The sequence below is a fragment of the Tenebrio molitor genome, chromosome 6 (genome assembly GCF_963966145.1).
Source record: "Tenebrio molitor chromosome 6, icTenMoli1.1, whole genome shotgun sequence".
Classification (NCBI taxonomy): Eukaryota; Metazoa; Arthropoda; class Insecta; order Coleoptera; family Tenebrionidae; genus Tenebrio; species Tenebrio molitor.
Window position 1 is genome coordinate 16,732,116 of NC_091051.1, and position 16,391 is coordinate 16,748,506.

General features: G+C 35.4%; 1 protein-coding gene across 1 annotated transcript in view; it reads right to left on the reverse strand.

Annotated features, from left to right (window-relative positions):
- Con (Connectin) overlaps window positions 1-13,031 on the reverse strand; it is a 258,429-nt gene extending 245,398 nt beyond the window's left edge. Inside the window, exon 1 of the mRNA XM_069052089.1 lies at window positions 12,695-13,031. The gene's annotated coding sequence lies outside the window, so the exon portion shown is untranslated. The remainder of the gene's footprint in view (window positions 1-12,694) is intronic.
- Between the last annotated feature and the right edge of the window lie 3,360 nt (window positions 13,032-16,391).

A 16,391-nucleotide genomic window follows, 5' to 3' on the forward strand; every position in this document is an offset into this window, starting at 1 on the left:
ACAATTGTAACTATACTTTATTTTTTCTTGTGCGCGCCATTTGGTTACTCTATTCCACTAACCAATAGGGAGGTTGCATTTCGTTGCAGGATTTTGTAAATGGCACGCGCAACCGCTCTACCAGGAAAAAATATACTATAGATATAGAACATGTTGACAGCTAACCTAAAATTTATTTTAAAAAATCTCCTTGTTTTTTTTTTGTTTGCAATATTTTATTTTAAAAATAGAATAACTAGCGATTGCTATTCTCGAGGCAAAGGTCACCCGTTGCTGAAAACAAACGTGCCGATTAAACATAAACAAATGTCATTCATGTCAAACGGCGGGAAATTCAAACTTTACAGTGTTCCAAATAGTTTACTTTTTTCAACGCCTACTCAGCCCAGGTTTTCATTTGAACGCATGATATTATTTGTTCGTGGTTTCCACCGAACAAGTTTTTGCTCCATGGTGGTGTAGTATGTTTCAGTAGCTTTTTGTCGTCGAAGACTTCATTTAGAAAACAAGTTCTCAAATTTAATTAATTTTTTGTTTTAGAGTCCCTTAAGACAAATTTGGAACAGTGAGTTCAGGGTAAAAGGCCGTATTCAACAGGGCTCTTTGGCCTCGTTATGCTGTATTCGTCCATTTTGTCGCAACATATGAGATGTATTTTTAAAACTAATTAACAGACCTACACTCTTTTAACACTGATAAAACAAAAATTACGCGAAACGTGTTTTATTTGCTTTCAAAACAACACGAAAAAATCAACGACCTCTTTTGCAACTCTAAAAATGTGCATACTTAAAACATGAGTACAACAAAAAGATACATACTGCAAATTTAATTGATTTTTTTATGTTTAACTTCTAAAAGAATGCATCTTTTTGACAATGAACCTTAAACAGTAAAACTTTACGAGCAAAAATTTGTTTTTCGAAAAAATACATGGTGATTCATATAGTTTCATAAATATTTTAACCAGTGGCAGATTCCGGTCTCAAAGGCTCTTGACAATTTTGAGTCATACATCAAAAATTGGCAAAAATTACCATATCCGTTTTTTCACTATTAGTAAATGCCATTACACGCTAATTTATTCCACTTTACGTCCAATATACGGGGTCATTATATATGATTGTAGTAGGCGTTGATGACGTACTTGAATGTGCCGCAAGCTTTATAACATGAGTGAGACTAGCATCGCCGATAGGTAGAGCTGCTGGCGGTAATGTAAATTTGTCTACTAGTTTTCAACGCCAATTGCGATGGGACAATCATTTATAATGACCCTGTATAACAAATGTCATAACAGAAGCAAACAATTATTATTATAGAGAAAATATTGGTGTTTTAAAGGTCGCTTTAGTTTCATTTTGACAACAATGCCCGACAGTTTGCTTCAACGTAAAATATTTTCATTTATCTGCAGTTCTTAAAAGGTGATAGTACACTCTTCAACAAATTTAACGTTAGAACCTAGACATTTTGTAAGAGTGTCTAGGGATTGGAATCTAGCACCGGTTAAAGTTTGTATGATACTATATGAATCACCCTGTATAATTCGACATCTCCCGCTTGTTTTGAACTAAAAAAAAATATATGTAAACAGTGTGAATGTAAAATCTTGAACGAATTCGAATAACTCGAAGTTGTTCGATTTTTTAAAACTCCTCAGACAGGTCAATATTATTTGTTAAAATATGTACTTATCTGAAATACGTGTCTTAATTTTAACACGTAGCAGAGCTTGTTAATCAGACATTTTTTCTATTTGAATTTTTTACAAAAAAATGTTATAAATCAATAATAACACAAATTTAAAAAACTATTAGGAACATGTATTGTTGGTTGCATCACAAATTTTGTTAGACTCATTCATTATTACTCGTGAATCACCTTGTATATTTTTTTCTCTTATAATCTCGAAATGTGTTGCTCTGTCAAAAACCATTCTGTTTTAACCAAAGCTTTTACTTAAACTTTGTTACTTCCAATTTAGAGAAAATAGACCAGATTTAAAAAGAGAAGATATAATTTATTGTTAATTATTATAGTTCAAACTGACAACAATGTGTGTGTTTCTTGAAAACCATAATTTTCGAAGCCCACATTTACACGAGCAAAACTGAGATGTACTCAGATGAAACTGTCAGATCGCCATCATCAACCCTTATCCAAAAAGATCGTGAATGGATTATATGATTTTGTTTAATTTTATTAAAAAGCGAATGTCGACGAAAAGATTCAAAACATATGAAAATTAATAGAACAATACACATAAATGTAAGTCATAATTTTATTATTTATTTACTGTGCGAGTGTCATTTTCTGAATGTGTTGTGCAATATTTATCTGTCATCATGGACCCGTAATTACTGTAAAAACAAATTGATCAAAAATTGTAATATATCCTACCCTAAAGAATTCATAAAGGAAATAGAGTAGGTCTAAAAACAATCGATTAAAAAAACACTGGAAAAAAAAGTTGAAAGCCAAAGCAGACAGCAAAACACGAGAACACCAAATGTGTAGCGTAATGAGAAAGAAACTCCGCAAATCGACCGGTATATTATGTGAGCTGCTAAATACCACCACCCCTAAAATTTAAAAATAGACCCTATCCGCTCAAATTTTGGTTTCTGGGTAGGGTTATCGGGGTGTCGGTCTCAAAGTAAAAGGGCTGCACTGCTTTATTCTAAAGGTGCATTTTAAAAGATACAACAATACATCACGCCAGTCCTCGTAGACGATAGTTCTAGTTAAAAAACAACCCTCTGCCAAAAGGAAAGAAGAAAAATGCTACGGCTACGCCCGTCAAAAATGGGATTTAAAGGGGAACCTAAAAAGATAACTAAAACCCCCACAGCGATGTTGTTTGTTTTCAGTTCGGTGTTACAGTCTAGTGCGCGGTGAGCCCTCAGAATAACAAACAATAATTAATAAATGTACCTACCTATACGGTTAAGAATGCATTAGATTTGTCGATAACCTTTTGCAAATTAGCCAATCTCATTGTTCCATTGAGAATGACTGAACCTGTACCACAATACTTATTGTCTACTCTGAGCCGTCAATTTAACTACCTATTAGTATTTTCCATTTAAACGTAATGTGAATGGTTGCAAAACTAATTAAATACGGTAACGTCAACAGTTAATTATTTATAGAATAACCTGTTTGTTTTCCAAACTGTATAAAATTTTCATTATAGAGTTCTATGCGATTCAAATAGGTGAATGATTGGATGAAACGATTTTCGTGTTGGAATATTTTTTACAAAAGTTCTTGTTTGTTGAAAATTTTGCACCACAGCGTTATTGTTAAACAGGAAATTTACTCACTCAGAAAACGGGTCGGGTTTGAAGCGGTAAAAAAATACCTGAGGCTCAAAGAGAACCAGTACATGAATTACATCTCAAAAAGTTTAAAACTCGCGGTAATTACCTTAGAATGCGAATTTCCAGCCTCTTAGCAATTAACGGCGCCAGTGTGTTCACCATGGCGAAAAAGACAACGATAACTTCGAGCAATACACCCAACATGTCCGCCTTTTTTATTCGGAATACTCTTCCTGACCCAATTACCACCGACCCAACAACAAAATTGTTGTGACCTGAAAAACGTTCGATCGTGCTATCTCAACTCAAAGCTAATTAATTGTTTAACCGGCAAATCCTCGCAAAAATGTAACAATCGCCTGGTATTATCCTGCAGGACAATCGGATTATGTCGTGGAAGACAGTAAAAACATCCCTTTCGCATTCGCGCCGTCTGTGGCCCTCCTATTTTACTGAAGTGCGAATGTTATTGCGACACATGCCAGGTGAAACGTAATTTAGCCGCAAGGATGTTGAGAGGTGAGATTACGACTTGTTCAATATAGGAAGATGTTCGAGCCAAGAAATCGAGTCTCTCCTAAGAGGAATTAAAATTCTCTCGTATTTCAAGAATGTTTGAGATGGGAAGGACCACACAGCTCAATACCGTCACTTTTGCATTATTAATGACAGTTCACTACACACAGACATGTTTATCCTGTTGATCGAGCGCGTCCCTCGAGGTGGTTGTAAACACACATAACGGTTTCCCTGTCATGTTATTGACGTATTAATTTAAAAACATCCAGACGGAAAGGTACCAAGAGATGGGTCTCTCGAACGGCTCCATCAGACAGAATGTCAAGAAATAAAATGCTGCCAAAATCCTTTGAATTTTTTACACACCCAAATTTTAACACAGTTGCTTGACACCCCCGGTTACAAATGTTACAGTATTTGTAGAACACTGTTAAGAAAGAAATAAAAATTACACTTCTAACATAAAATGATTGTCTAAATGGAATAAATGGATAGGTCAGTGCAATGCACCATGCAACATTAAACAGCTAACCCTGTTGGTACAGATCATTGGCGATGTCGGAGGCATTTCTTTAACATCCCCCACGGACTTGCAAGACAGATATTTCGAGAACATCGGTCGGCCAGTTCACTCCTTATATCACTAATAATTTATTGTCCACTCAAGATAGTACACGTCGCAAGAATGATGAGAAATGAGAACTCCGAAGTTTTAAGCTTTCCTGAAATTTCAATTGAAAAACAATCGTAACGTTTTCTAAGTTTTCGTTAATTACCAGCAAGATATAGATGCAGACTTAAGAAAAGCAAATCGGTTGTGACTTTACCACCTTAAATATTCCGGTTACGTTACGGACAAATAAAATTACGCCTCAAGAATTTTAATGTGTCTCGGATAAACCTCATTAAAACTCGGTGTTTTTCAAAATGAAGTTTTAGACGCTGCTGGTATCAAAAACAATCGCGGACTGATCCAGGTCGAGGACATCCTTCCTAAAAAATAAACCCCGACGAATATAATTTGCCTCTTACAATTATCAAGAAAAAACGACGAAAAAGGGAAGGTGGATAGAAATTCGTTTGATCGTAAATGCACCACTCAGAAGGGTTGTTAACAGATTGATATATATCTAAGATCTCGGGAAAATTTAATTTTGAGCTTTTCTTACAGACATGCAATACTCTGATCTTAGATGGATCGAATTCATGTTGCCACTCAGTAAGGCGATTAACCAAACAAATTGATCATTCTGTTTGAAGTTAAAATATTCCAACGTGACTCACTTATTGTTGCGCTCCTTCCACCCATTTAATATAAGTGACGTTGCACTTGCTGCAGTTACTTAAAACGGAAATGACGTCTTCTACGAAAGATTGCCAGATGTTCAGAACGTCACATTTACCGAACATATTATCGGAGCGACAGAGGGGTGCTCGAATTATGTAGTTCGAAAAATTTTCAAAATGGACGGACAGGGGAAGGGAATCGAAGATCTCGTTCCAGAAAGGGAACAAATCCATAAATCTCATTTCTGACCAAAAAAATTGAATGAAAATACATATTATAGAAAAATCATGAAAGAAATAAAAAATTATTATTAAATATACAGGTGTCCTCGAAATGCATAAATTTTGTATTCATCGTCACCAACTACCGATTTTTTTAACATGCATTTCCAGGATATCCTGTATAATTGAATTAATAAAAATATCTAGATTCTGGGAGTACAGTAAGGTAACCTTCCTTGTCAATGTATAATTTTCTGTCCTATGATCGGCATTTAATTTTGAAAATTGCATATTTTTTTGTATTAAGCGAAAATAGTGTGTGTCACACTAACCCAGCCCTGAATCACACCTAAAGAAAAATCATGCATTGCTCTGGCTAGATGTGTAAAGTCCAATTTGGTCTAAAAATAGAGTTATCCCTTTTTGCAGCAAGATTTTCAATTATCTGAAATAAAATCGAATTTTGGTATCGGAGCTGTACCATCTTGGATCGGTTCGGTTCGAAAATATTTATGAAAAACGTCTGATATCAGATGGGACGTTCCCCATAAAAGTGGCGTATCTCTGGTAAACATCTGGCTCAATCAACTGCAATAATTCAAACATTTCAATTATGGATGTCTCATAAAATATCACTCTCCAGTCGGGAATAAATTTCGTCGCTCATTTTCAGCGAACGCATCCCGCTTAGAAAGAATAGCAAATCACGGGAACTGCGAAACGAATTATGTCAAGACGGGACTCATCGATATTCACGGTGGGAGCCTTCTCTTATTGCATAGTGCGAAAAGCTGATTGTGTAAAAATCATGTGAGTACAGATGATTACATTTCCTTTTTCGGATCTCTTCCTATTACTCGCCTTGACGTTCGGAATGTCAAAATAAAAGGAAACAACCGACAGGAAGGGATCTAAAAAGCGTCCATATAAACTCAACTTAAGAAGAATCCAAATCGACCCCAAACTCAAGTTTTAGTGCATCTGAAATTCCGCACGGGAAACTATGCCAATTTAATTATAACGGGTCCTCGCTTTTTACACTGCACTTTTTCGACCCCGGTTTAATTGCACACATATAAATTTTACGTTTGAATACATCGAAATTACGCCGCAATTTAAATAACGACCGGACATGATAGTGTGCCGGGGAGGAGGCGAATTATCCGCCCAGAGCGTTATTTTCTCCCTGGACATAAAATTTTTAGGGTTTCGTGCGATTTTTTAATAATTTAATGTCTTGTGCGTGCGTGTGATGTAACAACGCAAGGTCGAAACTCTCCACTTTCCCCTGCACTTATGCAACCAACTCTGCGCGAGCAGACTCAATTTTTAACGGACAGGGACTGGTCTATTCATCTCTCGAGTAATGGTAAATATTTATGTATTGTCTTATTCATTTGAAAGTATCAAAGTTGCGCCTTTCGCCTTGTTTTAGTAAAACTTTTCATTTTACGTGCCTCCCCGCAGATGACGGCAAATCGATACGGCCCATTCCGTGTGGGCCACGGGATATAGTTTATACGAACCGGCGACTATTTTATTTTGCATACCTACATCAAAGACCGGAATTATAAAATAAATTGGCCTTGAGAAGACGTGACATATCGTGGTCCTCATGAAAGGAGACACTATCATATTTCGCCGGAAGGAAATTGCCGGTGACAAAAAAGTGCGAGGCACTTTCACAAATTGACTAGAACTAGTCGAGATGCGATTTTAATTTTACGCACAAATACGACAAAGTGTTGAATTGAAGACTCAATTTCGCGAAATATTGTTGGTGAGAAGAAAAACTCCTGCTTGTTTTCAGGTTGTACTCCCTCAACATTATCTAGAGGAAAACCCTTAAGAATGTAAAACCCGGTTTTATTTGTGGAACAGGATCATCAAGGGTTGGGATAGAATCCGCCAGTGCGTGACACAAAGACGATCTAAAATTCAATTGGAATACAAAATTGGCAAAAAGAAACAAAACCAAACAAATACAGTTTAAATTATGGTTATAATTTCGTTTCGATAAATGCTAATATTGGCAGAAAGAGGTCGAATTGCTGTCATTCCTGTCAGAAGTAAGATTTGCCTTTTCTCTTCGTGACTGATATAAACGCGATTACAAATAACAAAAAATTAATTCCGAGTATCTTCCTGTCGATATAAGACGTCAGTATGATAAGTCTAGTCTAGCATCCAAGTTCCAATCTTTATGAAAATTCACAAGAAGACGTTGCTTTGTGCGGTGAAGACGACTCTGTGGAAGACACTTGGAAAAGAATTCGTTTGATTTCAGAACAAACATTATTTACAACATAAACATAACCTCACAGCGTACTGCTCAGAGCACTGTCTTTTTGAATATTCCACTTATAAAATGAAAACTCGTTTTTAAATTGTCAATACTCGAAGAAAATTATGTTTCAGTTCCTTCTAAATAATTTTTAGTGTCAATTTAAATCACTAATACCAATTTAAAAAAATTTAAAAATGATTGATTGTTGGTTCCAAAAAATGGGAAATGATCATTTTCCTAATATACAGTCGCGAGCATTTTGTCGTCAATGGGCCGTATGATTTCCCTTTCATTAAAGTTGAAGAACGTCGTTAAATTGTTTTGTCTCTGTCTAACATAGTGCCTGGCATATACAGTTGGCTTCAAAAAAAAACGGGAAATGAAATTTGACCTAATATGAATTGAAAACTTAATTTGTCAATTTATGTCAATTTGTGTCTGTTTGACAGTAGTATTTCTGACACACAACTGCAGTTTTTTAACCTAAATTCTAAAAGGCCGTTTCAAACTATAAAAATTTAATAAAATCTGACAGAACTTTTTCTGACAGTTCCCGTTTTTTTTAAGCCAACCGTACTCTCACTTTGTCTAATCTATTATTTAGCTAATGAAAGGCTTAACGAATGGGAAATCATACGGCCCATTGTCATTTCAAAATTTGGTTAGTTTGTCACAAATAATAAAAATTTCCCTACCTGATTATGCCTATATGCCCATGTCAACAACGTGGCAAAAAAATGAAAAAAAAAAACGACAATTCAACATGATGATAGGTTAGGTATGATATTTACGAACGTTTTACAATGGAGCATTTTCCAATGCGCCAAAGAATGAAATTGACGACCAAACTTTATTGCTAGCGACTGTACAGTAATGTCAACAAGAAATTACTCCCTAGGATTCGAACTTTTAGGGAAATTACGTTTTTCATGTTGTATGCAACTAGAATTTTTAAAAGTAATTTTGAATGCCTAAGGTTGGTTACTATCAGTTGAGAGATTCTTTGCGCAAATGCAACTAAATATGCCGCTAGAAACCAAAACTGATTGCGAAAAGAAAAAAGATCTATCAGTTAACGAGAAATGAGCCATTGGCAACTGTTGCAAGGAATTCGTTGCCTTTCATTTTTGGCATGATTACGATATCATTTGTTTGTCACCAGAAACCACATAGCTTCCAACCTAACCAAATTTATGGCAACCTAGTAACGAATATCCCTAAGTCCTAGGAAGTAATTTATTGTTGACATTACTATATAATGAGTAATTCAAAATGGTTGTGGATAAGTATGGCAATTTTGCATGAAAATTATGTGGCAACTGTGTGAGTGGGGTAGTATGACATTTCATATGCGTGCATTTGTTTTTTTTTATACCATTCCAAATTGACTTGACAATTTTCAAAATTTAGTTTTGTCCATTTGTCAATTAATTGTCTACTTGACAATACTCAAATAATTTTTTAAAATTTCATTAAATGTTGACCATAATTCTAACTTATCTGTCGTAAAACGTTTTAACACTATGGAGACATTGTAAAAATATGTCAATTTTATTCTGACAGTCTCCAATTTTTTTTAATCAACTGTATTTTAGATTTCAAAATGGTTGTCGACGCAATTGTCAATGAGAATGCAAACCGGCCTTTAGATTTAGTTGCAAAAAAGGAACCAAATATCAATTTTAAGACTTTGAGGTTATGACCTAAAAGAAATGACAAGCAAAGTATAAAAGTATCAGTTCATTCCAAGAGAAAAACCTGAATATATTAATAAAAATCTAAATAAAATGGGGAGAAATAACAATTGTTTATAATAATCACAAATTCTCTAATGCGCCAGATGTTTTTTGGTCCGTTAAATGTTATTGACCTACAGGTTTTTTGACAATTGAAATGTAAACCAAAAACTCTAAAATTACCATAAATGGCCGCACTGCCAACTTAAATTTGAATTTTCAGGGTCAATGCGTCGACAACCATTTTGAAATGTAATATTATGTTAAAATAATTTCTTGGAGTCTTTATTTCACTAAGGCCCGGTTGTATAAAGCTTAGTTAACATCGTGTCAGCTAACAACGCGTCAAGTCGGAAATCCTCCCATTTGATTGGCTGATTCAAATAAAATGTTAAATATCCTTCAATTAGATCGCTTGACATTATGTTAACTTTAACAACGACTTGACATCGTTTTATGCAACCGGGCCTAAACGTAGTAAGAAAGCTGGAATCGGTTTTTGTACGGTTGGCAATAACTTACGACATTTTTCCGTGTCTGTCATTATTTCTAGTTTTGCTTGAAATTTATTTAAAAAGCAAGTTTTCTCTTTGCCATATCAATTGACATGTATCGGAAAAAATCCTTTGACTTTTCATAAACGAAACGTTAAAAACGTACTTATTTCAGTGCTACACAACCCCAAAGATAAAATTCTACTGGGGGAGGAAGGTCAGGTTTGTCTCGTATTTTTTGAATAAAATAAATTCTCCCAAGATTTTTTCTTACTAATGTAAATATAAAAGTACAAAGTGTCTATCAAAAGTCCTGCAGAATTCGAATATATTTGATTTTTGTCGCTCTAGCATATGGTGATACCAAATAGAAAAACAGAGGTTATGTGAGTCCACTAATGACAGGTTTTTAATAAAGCCTGCGGTAAAATGAAAAGTAATTACAATATAATGTAGAAAAACTGAAGAAAATCACAAGTAAAACAACTAAGATGTCGAATTCACAACTGACGCTAAGATTTAATAATTTGACATTTGACTATTGACATCTGATTTGACGGCTTCAACAGCTCGACATAGTTCGACACAATAAAATTATAGAACCGCACAATTCCACAGGACTCTTGATATGCGTTATTTTATAGACACTGTATAAAATCAAGTATTTTTTCTATTTTTCGTAAAAATTTCTTGTATTAAATACTTGAGTGTGTTGATAATAATCATTTTAAAGTTAAATCTTAACAAGAAACCTTATTTAATGACTGGTGAAATGTGAGTTTTCACATGGACGCTCGGTATATTACAATTTCATAGCCAACTAATGTAATATATCCACTTAGCGTGAAAGGAGGCTGTCAGTAACGTCAGTCTTCCATATAACATTTGGTTTCACATAGCAAGTCCTTACCTATTACATCATATCTAGTTCATACCAGATTCGCATTACATCAAGAGATAAATTACGATACTTGTCTCCCGACTTTATTAAAATCAGATCAAAATTAAGCGTATTTACAAAGAAAAAAAATGACCTGGCGCATCCACCAAAATGTAAAGACATTTTACGGTTTGTCCAAATTAAGAAAATTATTTCTAAGAGTTAAAAACAAGTAATTCTTAAATTTTGGAGCAGATTCGATTACGTTAAGTACACTCAAAAGCCCAGAAACTCAAGATAAACCCTGAAATTGAAAAGTATTTAATTTTTAATGTGCAAATTCCCAAAGACAAGAAAGGTGAAAGATAAAGGAGTTTGTTCAATTTCCTTCAAGTCGGTTTGGAGTCGGAATTATTTGTTGTACATATTTTAAATTTTCTGTGGCGTCTGAAGGAAATATGTGAAATTTTAACGGGATAAGAATTCGATGAGACTTGACGAAAAATGAATTAGTACTCTTTTCTGTCAAAAGTTTGAGGGTGTAAGGTAGAGGCACGATCAGTCTCGACCTTATATCTGATCCCGTGACATTTTCCAGCGATCTCGCCGTTGCGGAAGAGAATTCTGTCGGCGTTATCGTCTCCGGCCTTAAACACGTCCATCATTACCTGAGACTCGGCAACTGTATCTGCAGCAATCGAGTGAAATATTGAAGCTTCACTATACATGGAAATAATATTTTTAAACGCAGATACGGCGGTATCCTCCGTACTGCAATCTCGTTTATCTGAAATTTTATTCGACATTACGAAATCGTGATTCCGCGGAATAAATCCTGTTAGGATTGCTCCGGCAGCGGAGCGGTGGATCAGGACAGTACAGTGAATTTGCAACCTCTCCCAATGATTTGCTAACCCAATCTTAATCGCTCTCTCCACTTTTTCAAGACTGCTCCTGGCACAGATCCAGTTTCTGTCATTATTTCGGAGCGGCTCAAATTGCCATCTCTCGCGCAGAAATATGTCGGTGTGCACTCAATTCGCTAATCAATCGGTGTGGAAACGCACGTTTTCGACGACAAAACACAAAAGTGACTCGCGTTTTACAAACATTTCAAGCAGAAAAATTGATTGTGGCTAAACAGCGGTGGTATCAGAAGCGACACAGAGAACGTCAAAAGGAGCTCGAGGGGAGCTGGAAAATGTAAAAAATGAATTTCTCTGGAATTGTCAGATGACGACGTCGATTCTGTATCTTAAGAATTAGAAAGGACAAATCTGGGTTGTCTTTATTTATCGTAAATCTGAATCGGGGAATTTATTTTTTTCTTTTTGTAGGCTGGAACGGTGCCCCGTTCGATGTGTTTCAATATAATAGATCGAATGCTGGCGCAACTCTCGTAACAAAATAACGTAATAAAAGAGGCTATTGTAATGGGTCCCGTAGCGTCTTTCATAAACCGGCGCTGCAAATCCGCCCCAATTGATAAATTCCGGGCAAGTGAAATTTTTTTATTCATAAATTATGAGCCACCCAAAAGGAAGAATTAGAAATCGGCGTTTCGGTGCACCTGTGGCTTCTTCCGATTGACGGTAAAAAAGTCTAAGCCTCGCCCCCAATAAATTGTTTTTTATTAAAATGCGGACCATTCCGCATGCAAAGCGGACGTAATCGAAAGAGTTATACAAAATCGATGCCGCCACTCGCTCGGATATATTTTTTATTATTAAAAAAATCGCCGCCGATCTTATGTGACATCGTAAAATTGGATTGCGGTCAGCGCGCGATTTTTTCCCGGAGCCGATTTTGCGGACTCTAATTAAAACTGGTCCCTCGAACTAATGAAAAAAATGTAAATTGGTCGGAATCCGGGCCGCCAGCGTTCGGCCCACGTGATTCGACCGGCCCAAATCTGGCCCTATAAAAATGAGACGTGACCCTACCTTAACTGTGTCCCAGTACATCAACAAATTTATTCGGATAGTCCTGCACAATAAATAATTAATCACTGTAAAGGGCCGGCGAGGTCCGTGAACACGCGCGCGGCCACACCGAAAGCAGCAGTAACCCTGTCACGGCGACGCTTCCAACCAGACTGCGCGGAACTCGCACTTGGAATTCCGTTTGGGGCCCGAACTCAACCCTCCTGATTATGGACGAGGACCGCACGCGTCGAGGGCCCATCATCCTTAATACTCGACACATCTCGCACAATTTTTAACTTTATTTCCAATCGGGGAGGGCTTTGGGGCTAAGTGAGAGCTTCCCGGAGAGCTTAAGTCCGTGTTGTGTTGCCGGGTCCGAAACCGACATTAACACCGCCAAATTGCACCGACGCTCCGGTTCTGAATCACTGGAAGTGCAGAAATTTAGCTACAATGTGATAATTCGCATGCACAGACCGTGATAAATCCACTTCGCTTCGCCGAGAACGCCGTAATTATTTCACTCAAAACAGTTAAGATCCGCTGTTGTTGTGGCGATTATTTATTTAACACAGTCAAACAAAAATTACCGATCTTCGTTTTCCTCCTAACCCGCACTACTCGTTAACGACAGCCACTCCCGTACGACACCCTCCTTTGGAGCTCCGGCAACAAACTTAACTTTGAACAAATACACGAGATAACAGGAACATTAATTAATTTCGTTTAAATCTTCCCATTAAAGTCGTTAGTGCTGGTGTTCCTTCAATGGATTCGTGAAATGTCTTTATTTGGTTGACGCATTTCGAGTTCGAAGACGTTCAATTGAATGTCGTACACAAAGTTTTCAAAATGTTATCCGGTCTGTCCCAAGTAAAGCGGTAATTCCACTAACCGAAAAACCATTAATCCTTGGATAAATATTTGAATCCGAAGACGTGCCTCTTTCGCATATTCAAACAAAACCTCTTCCTCCCTATCAGTGAAAAACAAATTATTTAGATTTCAATATTAGTTTCATTAAACTCGTACATTTTTATTTAAATGAAGATTACATTAATGGAATTGCATACCCTGTTAAACTTACATTAAAACGGTTTAATAAAACAGCCTTGGTGGCTGCATGTGGCAACAATAACCAGGCAAGCGCTAATTTATCTAATGTATTATTCTTTAAAGAGTGTCTCAATTAAGTGATCAATAAACGCTTTACGATTCAAATGAAGAAAAATTTTGGTCGAACATTTCAAAACCTTTCAACTGTAATCTATCACTTTTTTTAGATAAACATAGAAAAAATGATGTCATCTTTCATAATCTGTCATTACAGTCCTTTAAAATTTTTAAGTGGGGATGACTGGATGCGGCTGGCGAGGGAACAATGACGTGATAACCATTCTATGCAACATCCCTTTATGTGCTGACTCATATCCCAAAATCAAAATTATCATTTTAAAGACACCTGAAATAGACTCGTTCTAACTTTTCGTGCGAACACTCGGTATATACAGGATATTTCACGAGTGATAATGACCCCGGCGGAATTGAAAATGCAACCCACAATACATTTCCAAAGTTAAAGTGGCTATTTTAAATATCGTATTTGTCACAACTGACATTTAGGAAAAAGTTAAAATACGACGATTAAAATGTATTCGAAATATGAGAAAACAGATATGATCCTGATTTATGGCGAGTATAATAAAAATGCTTCTGCCGTTGAGCGTTTATGCAGGCACTGAACATTTTCCCAAAAACTCTTCGTTTTTTCACAATTTCATTTAACCAAGCGGATGACGTTTATGTCAAAATTTACGAAACTGCACAGCTAACTATGTTTTATGTTTGAGAGCGTTTTTAAATTCATCGATGGATCAATCGATGGAATCAGTTTTCTACCAAAACGTTGTTATATTACTGTTAGATTTATGTTGAGCTTAAGAAAACACGTTTCTTTATTCACCAAAAACTTCATGTTGGGCTCAACCAAAATTCACCTTTCCCATCTACAATGGGAGTTGGTTGTTTGGTGGACGAATAGTGGGGGAAATGTCAAAATAGTTTGTCGAAGTCAAACTGTCAATGTCAAAGCAAAGCGAGAGAAAAACTGGAAAAGTGCAACATTATTCACGTATCCTCTAATTTTTTCATGAGTCTTTCTTCTGTGTAAAATAATTTCTTCATCAGAGGAAGTTAATAAATCATCATCTGATGAATCTTCCAAAGGCATTGTAATCCGTTTTACCAATATTATGGTCCCAAGAAGACTAATGTCGCACATATTTATTCATATAATAATAATAGTCGCCGAAAATGAAAAAATATTTAGGTTATGTTTACACTTCAGGTGTCATGACATCAGCACCAGTCAGCACAGTCATCAGTTTTCCACCAAATCCGTTTCCCTATTCATCACATTTTTGCACAACATAAATGTTCAACACAAAAAAAACTTATGATTGACAGTCCACCAATGTTGAAATTCACCGCAAAAAGTTGATGAATTTAAAAACGCTACCTTTTTTAAAATTAAAAAGTAAATATCCACGTTAATTTTGCAAATGTTTTATGGGTTGCATATTCAAAGCCTTCAGTCTTGTGAAATACCATGTATAGGAAGCCACTAATGAAAAAGGGACTAAAAACAAAGAATGATATTTAAAAGCAAGTATAAAAAGTTGATTCCTTTTATTGTTGGTCGTAGCTATATTATACCTTATCGTTATCGATGTTCTGATGTTCCAAAATAACGATTTTGTCAAGAAGAAGAACACAATGGGCCGTATGATTTCCCTTTCATTAAAGTTAAAGAACATCATTAAATTGTTTAGTCTCTGTCTAACATAGTGCTTGGCATATACTCTTTCTTTGTCTAATCAATTATTTAGCTAATGAAAGGCTTAACGAATGGGAAATCATACGGCCCAGTGTGTATTAGTAAAACTCGCTGAAAAAATTTAAACTCTATTCAGATTGCTATATTATAAACGAAAAACAAGATTCATTTTGCTGCTTTAGAAGCTATCTACAATAAAACTTTTATGACTAATTGCTTTTAGTATTAAAAACAATCTTGAGTTTTTATATGAACCTCTCAAAAGTTTTATAAATTATTGTCATTTGTTAATCATGTTTTGTTAAAATAATTTTATTTACATTTTTTCCTTATTCAAATTCGTTTCAATTCAGCACACTTCAGTTACGAATAATAATTGTTAGCTTCAGTTAAATTTTTTATTCATTAAAATGTCGTCTCAAATGGATGTTTTTATTGGCCAAAAGGGGAAAATTAATAATGAATTGATTCATTAACCCAAACCTTCTAACTTACAAAGCGTTTAGTATAGTTTTGTGACCGAAATAATGAACCAATCAAGGTAATTCAAAAGTTCACCTAAATTATCGACTGGAAAATTGACAAACGCAGTCTATCAAAATAGAAATTTGTTAATTAAATTTCTATTGGTAATTAAGTACTAAGAGAAAAATAGTAGTATACTAAACTTATACAAATTAAAATTTAAAAATTATCATCAGTTGCAATAACGTCAATAAGTATCAAGATGAAATTAGAAAGTTTCTGCCAAAGTTCGTGTAACTCTTCACGTGAGCTGTCCCTTATCAACTACTGAAGTGTTGTGAACGAAAAATAAGTATTCTCAGTCAATTTAAACAAATTTACACACCTATCGAACCCAGCGAATTAAGAAATGAA